Genomic DNA, 7,825 nt, shown 5'->3' on the forward strand with positions numbered 1-7,825 from the left:
AACCATAGAAACCACTTGCATAAATGAAGTGAAGAAATAGGATTTCGTTCATAAACCGGGGACAGTGCACTGTCGTAGTGCACATTCCAAGCCGTGCAAGAGTCTTTCTCATGGTCCACATTTCAAGGAGTATCCTTCAAATGAAAACAAATATTAGCATTTTACTTGATAGAGCAGGGGACTAGCCTGCCATTGTCTTATTCTTATAATTCTATCGATCCACGTCGGGTGATATGTCTCACTCAATCTCTTTTCAATTGGGCTCTATAATTTTGATTTCAAATCATCAGATTAGCGCACTGACTCATGTTTTAGATTCGATTTGCAATATCCCCCTCAAATATAAACTAGTAAGGAATTATCAGAAATGATTATATGTCAAGAAAAGAGATGGAAAAATGTAGAAAAAGTACAACTACTCCACTTAATATAACTAACTCCACTTTAAGCAAAAAGAATTTGTCTACTCTTTTTTTTTTTAATTTCAAAGCCTGAAGGCGAAGATTACATCACAATAAAAGGAATGAACCAAAACTACCAACATCAAAGGCATAAGCATTGCTGAAAGTGCAAATTAATGAAAAATAACTGACTTTGATGTATTTTATGTGTAGAAAATTAATTTTTAGTCTGGTCATATATTTTTTTGGGAAAATTTTAAAAAAGCCTCTGAACTTTCAAGAACTTTGCAAAAAACACCTGGACTTTAATTAATAACAAAAAGACACCTGAACTTACCATTCCGTTGGCAAAAAAGCCTCCGCCGTCCAATTCCGTCAATTTCTAACGGAAGGCGTAAACCTCCCCTTTTTTTTTACTTTTACTTTCAAAAATTACTTTTAACTTTTTTTTTTTGGTAGTAAATAAATAGGCAATAAAGTTTTTTTTTCCTTACTATTTATCAAAAATTACTTTAACCTCATATTTTACTAAAATAACTTTAATCCACCCTTCTATTTTACTTTCAAATTTTAACTCCCCCCCCCTCTCCACAACCAACCGCCAAAGCCCTAGCCCCAATTTTGTAAATCGTTAAAAAAAAAACGGTGGTGAAAGTAATTTTTAAAAAAGAGTAAGAAAAAAATTTGTTGCATATTTATTCGTTACTAAAAAAGAAAGAGTTAAAAGTAATTTTTAAAAGTAAAAAGTAAAATGAAGGTTAAAAAAGGGGAGTGATTTTCATACTCCTTTTTGATAGCCACACTCTTTTTTTTTTTTTGGCTTTTTAGTATTGAAAGTGTATGAATCTTTTTTACTAAAAGACAAAAAGGGAGTGTGGTTATCAAAAAGGGGAGTGTGAAAATCATCACCCCCCAAAAAAGCAATTTTAAAATTCTGAAATTGGGGCTGGGCTAGGGCTTTGGCGGTTAATTATGGAGTTGATTGGTAGTGTAGTGTGGGGTCGAATTTTTGGGAAAAAAAAGAGGGGAAAGAGAGAGAGAGAGAGAGAGAGAAATGTAAAATTTGAAAGTAAAAAAAAAGGAGTTATTTTTGTAAATAGTAAAAAATGGGGTTAAAATAATTTTTGATAAATAGTAAGGAAAAAAAGAATTTTATTGCATATTTATTTATTACTTAAAAAAATAAAAAAATTTGAAGTAAAAAGTAAAAAAAAAAGAGGGGAAGGTTAACGCCTTCCGTTAGCTCCAACCATTACAAATTGATGGAATTGGACGGCGGAAGCTTTTTTGTTAATGGAATGGTAAGTTCAGGCATCTTTTTGTCATTAGTTAAAGTGTAGGTGTTTTTTTTAAGTTCTTGAAAGTTCAGGGGCTTTTTTAAAATTTTTCCTAGTTTTTAGGGGGCGGCTCGCAACTCCTTATTTTCTTCATTAGCCCATTAAAAATTTTCAAATAATTACAACATGAGCCTCTAATGCAAAATGTTCTACTTGCCTTTCTGGTGTATGGTAACTAACGGTTGAAAACATATATATATACAGTCGGGTTCCGGTGAGGGATCCCGCATTTTTTTAAAATGCGGGACTCCCCTTCCCGATTGAATTTCAATGATCCGAGCCGCTCAAAGTGATCAGAACGTGATTTTAAGGGTCCCCGCTAGAAATCAGCAAAAAAAATGACCGGGAAGGGCTTCATCCGAGCAGTTTTCATTGAACGGTTCAAAAAAACTGCTCGGATGAAGCCCTTCCCGGTCATTTTTTTTGCTGATTTCTCACAAGGGACCCTTAAAATTACGTTTTGCAAACATTGAACGGTTTGGATTTTCAAATTTTGATCGGAAAATGATGTTAAAATGAGGGATCCCTCACTTGAAAATTCCTCTCTATATATATATATATATCTATATATATATATATATATATATATATATATATATATATATATATATATATATATATATATATAGGTAACTAACTGTTGAAAATACATATATGATTTGCTAATTAACTGCCGAATTTTGATATATACTTCAGTATTAGGTTATGGAAAATTTATTTGACAATATTATATTACTGAAGATTAGAAAAGTCATCTATATATATACATTTCGGTAATTAACTGCTGAAAATATATAAACATTTTAATAACTAACTGTTGAAATTATTTAAATATTACGGTATTCAAATGTCAAAAATATTACATTTTTTCGGACCTGAAACACCGAAAATCTGGTTCAAAAAATTGAAAATTCTGCGTTGAAAAAAACACAGTGCTCGATCAGCTCCCAAGTGGGTTTCGTTTTGAGAGAGAGAGAGAGAGAGAGAGAGAGAGAGAGAGAGAGAGAGAGAATAACCTTGAAGAAAGGAGGGGAGGGAGTGGCGGTGGAAGGGTAGTGTTCGTAGCTTTGGTGGTAGTGGCTATGGAGATTTGTGTTTTGGGAGGAGAGGGATATAATAGAAAGATTTGGAAAAATTAATACTAGGTTATATGGAGTACATAAAAGGAAATTAATGGGTTATATGGAGTAAATGAAGGAAGTGGGCTATGAAGAAAATAAAGGGTTGCGAATAGCCGCCCCCATTTTTTATTCCTTCGCTTTGATCAAGGGGAATCCGAAAATTGAAAATAATTGACTCAAAGTCTCAAAACCAATAAAAATTCAACGAAAATATAAACAGTCATGCTACTTGCACATACACTTTTACACATATCTTGCACATACTTTTATGGAGCCCACCTCGGGTCCCACCAATATGATCCGAAACGCTTATTATTTTTAAAGTAATTTTTTAAGAGTTCCTGTAAAAAATCAACTCGATAGGATATCGGTAAGGACTTTTTCAGAAATCATAGGGGGAAACAGTCTGATTCGCACTGTGATTTCTGAAAAAGCCTTTACAGATATCCTATCGAGTTGATTTTTGACAAAAATTCTTAAAATATTATTTTAAAAATAATGAGCGGTTCGGATCATATTGGTGGGACCCGAGGTGGATCCCATAAAAGTGTGTGTGCAAGATATGTGTACAAATGTATGTGTCCTTAGCATTTTTGAAATATAAATAACCCAGTTAAAGTCGTTTGCCTTCCCTCCAAAACCCCTCTCTCTCACTCAAGATCAAGACACCAACTTCGGATGAAAACAGTAATGGCGGAAGAAGAAAATCAAGATATTCAGAACCCACGACAAGACGACCAATGGGAGGAAAGAACCCTCAACCTCCTCCCCCACTCCAAGATCGACCAACGTCTCTCTCTCTCTCTCTCTCTCTGACCAAGTTTCGATTGATGCATTTAGCATGACAAATTTGCTTAATTTCTTCTTCAGATTTCGTGAGAGCTAAAAAAAGAACGAAAAGAAAGAAGCACAAGGTGCGATGGATGGTGGAGAATCCAATGGCAATTCCTCAAACGATTCTTGAGCTTCAACACCCATCCATGAGAGAATCTGCTCTCCGCTGCCTCAGCGATTTTCTCATCTGGGTTTTTCACTATCTTTCTTTTTCTCATATGGGTTTTCACAGTCTTTCTTTTTCTCTCTGGGTTGTTTCACAATCTTCTTTTCTCATTTGTGTTTCTCGATTATATTCTCATTTATCAATTGAACAATTAATAAATTCTTGAAGCTATCGAATCTTCTGTAGTTTAGGGACATGCTGAACTGGGCTATTTATTTTACTTGAATGAATGAAAGGTCAGGTTTTTCTAAAACATTTGACTTTGCTCAATTGGGGAATTTCCTGAATTGGTTAACTACAAAAGGTATAGACTTTTTTAATTGCCAATTTTTTCTATGCTTATCTTTGCATTTGAGTTCTTCACCATCTTTTTTCCCCCTCATGTGGTTTCTTCATAATATTCACATAACTCAGATAAAATTTCAATTAAGGGTGTGTGTTCACGCATGGTGGGATAGTGGTTATGGGTGGTAAAGGAATCGTGGTCGAGGCACACTTGGATTGCGCCTGAGGCGCACTTGATATGTGGAGGATCCGCCTGGGGAGCACTTGGATTGCAACTGAGTTGCATTTGATCTGTGGAGGACGCGCCTGGGCCGCACATGATCTGTGCAGCATGCGCCCGGGACGCACTTTGAGCGCCAGAGGCGCATTTGATTTGTGGAGGAGGCGCCCAGGAGGCGCGCTAGAACTGCGCCTGAGGCGCATTTGGTCAGTAGAGGATGCGCCCGGGACGCATTTTGTGCGCCTGAGGCGCATTTGGTCTGCGGAGGATGGGCCCGGGGCGCTTTTTAACTGCGCCTGAGGCGCATTGCTTCAGTATTATGCATTTCAATGCTCCCGAGGCACACTCCAGTCGTGCCTAAAGCACATTACATGTGCACAACCACGACTATCATTTAACCACTACAACATATCGCTTCATCACTATTACCGCAACATCTCCACCACTACCACCACCTCCAGTGGTATCATTTTACTTAAGTGGGCACATCTTCTTACTGTGTTATATATATCATGAGGTACTTGAATGATGAAAGGTCAAATTTTTCTAAGATCTGAGTTTGTTCGGTTGGGTATTTTCTTCTGAAATGGTTAATTATGATATAGGCTATAGAATTATTTTAAACTGTATATTTTTCCCGATGCCTATTGAATATATGCTGAATGGGTTCAGGCATTTGGTTTATGGTTGTTTTCCCTTTCTTGTTGGCAGAAAAGAGAAGAAGACCGTGAAAATTACGATTGGACGGCGCTCTTGTTGTTTAATTCTTGCAGCACTATGGCCGTTCTACTTCAGGTTCAAAATAAAATGGGTTTTTCTTGTTTGTTTTTCCTTTTGGTTTCCCCCTCCGCCTCTGCCATTTCTTTTCTATTTTCAGTTCGTGGTTTTCCTTATTCGTGATCATAAGAAATTTAGACAACAAGTGAAAACAGAAACTTCTTTTGGAGTTCTATTATTTGGACAACTCAATTCACAGTTGCATTTTCTTAAATCAAAAGTATTATGTTCACTCTTTCATTTTCTTAAACCAAAAGAACAGAAAGCATTATGTTCAAGATTTAGGCTGTTTTCTTCTCCACAAATTTCACATCATTTCAGTTTCTTAAATCGGAAGAACAGAAAGCATTTTCTCGCAACATGTTATTCCTACTCATGAAAGACTCTAAGCATAGTTGTCGGTTTCTTTGAAACAGGAAGTTTTAGCCTTTTCCCAATTGTCGGCAGATGGAACTCCGACTGTGAGAGCCTCTAAGCGTGTTGTGAATGTTCTCACCCTATTTCAGGTTGTCAGCAACATCTCATCACTTGTGACTTCTATTCTTTTCTTATTTTCCATCCTATAGGGCATTTTCTTTGAATTTGTTTTGGGCTCAATAGCTTATTTCCTTTGCAGTGTATTGCGTCTAGCAAACAAACCAGATATAAGTTTGTGAAGTGTAAGGTCCCTTAACGCTGTCAATATGAGTAAAATTCCTTGGTATATTTTACAGCTAGTCTTCATTTAGATTCTGTGATCTTTGGTTGTGCAATATAGCTTTTATCCCCAATTTTGTGGTACCACTGATACGGTTTGAAATCCCCTTGGAGAATTACGAAGATGTTTGAGCTGTGGCCCTCTCTGTGATTGGCATTCTATGCCAGGTACTTCCCTTTTGAATGCATTAATCTGCTATTATATGTTGGAAGTTGATTTTTGGGACTTTTGTTTTCCTTCCTTTTGTTTGGAAGGCTAAAGAACCCAAGGTCATTCAATGGGCTCTCGATAGCAACATGGTAGAAATCTGTCGGATCAGCATGGAGATTGGAAGTGAGCTCTCTAAAGTGGTGAGACTCTGTTTCCAAATTGGGCTCAAGTCTTTTATTTTCATATGCATGGCACCGGCTGGCTGTTTTGCCACATAAAATTCAATTTTTAAAGAGACAAAAGGCGTGATACTGGATGTAAGAAACCTCCAACTCTCAAGCCTTGAGGCTTTGGTGATTGTGCCTCAAAAGTCATCATCTATAAATGATAATCCTGTACCTAAGCAACTATATCATGGGACTTTCAAATCACGAAACATGTTTTTAGTTTCTTCTTATCCAATGTTTAATAGTGATCTGCTAATAGTTTGCGGGAACATGTTTGCAGATGGGAATGCACATTCTGGAAGCAATTTTGCAAGATGACTCAGGGATGTCTTATATTTGCAGTCCAACTTGTGACCTACTACTGAAAAATTTGATGAGGACATGGGAGCATCTGGTAGGCATATACCTAGTGTGCCCTGGTTCATTGTAGAAACTATGATTCCATATTTTCTGTATAAGCATTCCAGCCTGACAAATGTTTGTCTTTCTTAACTTCGATTCCAAGGTTACTTGTTTGGCTGTGGACCAAGATTTCTCTCCCCGCCTCCTATTTCATATTCTTCGCTGCTACATACTGCTCTGCACTAACACTCGGTAAGCTGTTAAAATGAGCGTTGAGATGCTCCAAAACCATGATCGTGCTCATTTTATATTAACATAATCTAGATTGCTGATTCTTTATTTGTTCTTAGTTTTTGGGCACTTCTGATTCAATATTATGCCTATGTTACATGGACTCTGATACTTTCCATGGGACACTTGTTTCATGTTTGTGTCTAATGTCATGTGTTTTTGCATAAATTTTATACAGTACGAGGAGTGCTTTAATTCTTACATTCTTTTAAGTTATATGACCATTTTACCCTTCAAAATATGTATGTGTCCACACTTTTTTTTTGGTTGATCTGCTATGTGCCCACACTTGACAACCGTATCCAAGTCCATGAAACTTAGATTATGCCTACACTTGAGATTGATGTCATTGCCGGAAAGATTGTATCTTATGTTCTCACATTTTGCAGAGGTTTCAGTACAGTGAAGGAGAATCTACCAGATAGCTTAACTGATAGTTCTTTTGTTGATCTCACTGAGGTATCTGTCATCAAAGTTTTCGTCTTTCTTTGCCTGCTCTATTATCAACATAACTCCATCTATGAAAAGGAAACTGGCTTACCTGTTCTATCTATTTTCTGCACCACTTCGTTGGCACTTTACAGGAGTTCCCTCTGATTGCAAGTTTGCTCCAACAACTACTCCTGAGTCTCAGTAAAGTTGACAACTGCTCTCCGAGTTTCCTACCCGATGACTTACAACTCTGCTAGCCAAAACTTCTGCTTTTTGAGAGATAAAACAAGAAAGGTGGAGTTGTTCCCTCTGCCGTACTTGTAGGAAGTTCTTGGCACTCTCAATAGTAAACACAGAGACAAGAAAGCAAATTCTTTGGGATGCGAAATGAATCAGAAATCGTACTGTAGGGTTTTTGTGTAGAGTGAATTTTCTTCTGTAAATCGTAGAGTAGCTTTGAAGTTCACCTCCGAAACTGTGAATGTATTTTGTAGTTCATTTCTGAAGTAATAAGAGATTTCTGAAGTTCTTTGTGAAAATGGCAC

The 7,825-nt window shown here is 36.8% G+C and overlaps 1 pseudogene; it reads left to right on the plus strand.

Annotated features, from left to right (window-relative positions):
• The first annotated feature begins 3,505 nt into the window (after positions 1 to 3,505).
• LOC131335778 (uncharacterized) lies at positions 3,506 to 7,825 on the plus strand (annotated as a pseudogene).

This window comes from Rhododendron vialii, chromosome 1a (assembly GCF_030253575.1).
Source record: "Rhododendron vialii isolate Sample 1 chromosome 1a, ASM3025357v1".
Lineage (NCBI taxonomy): Eukaryota > Viridiplantae > Streptophyta > Magnoliopsida > Ericales > Ericaceae > Rhododendron > Rhododendron vialii.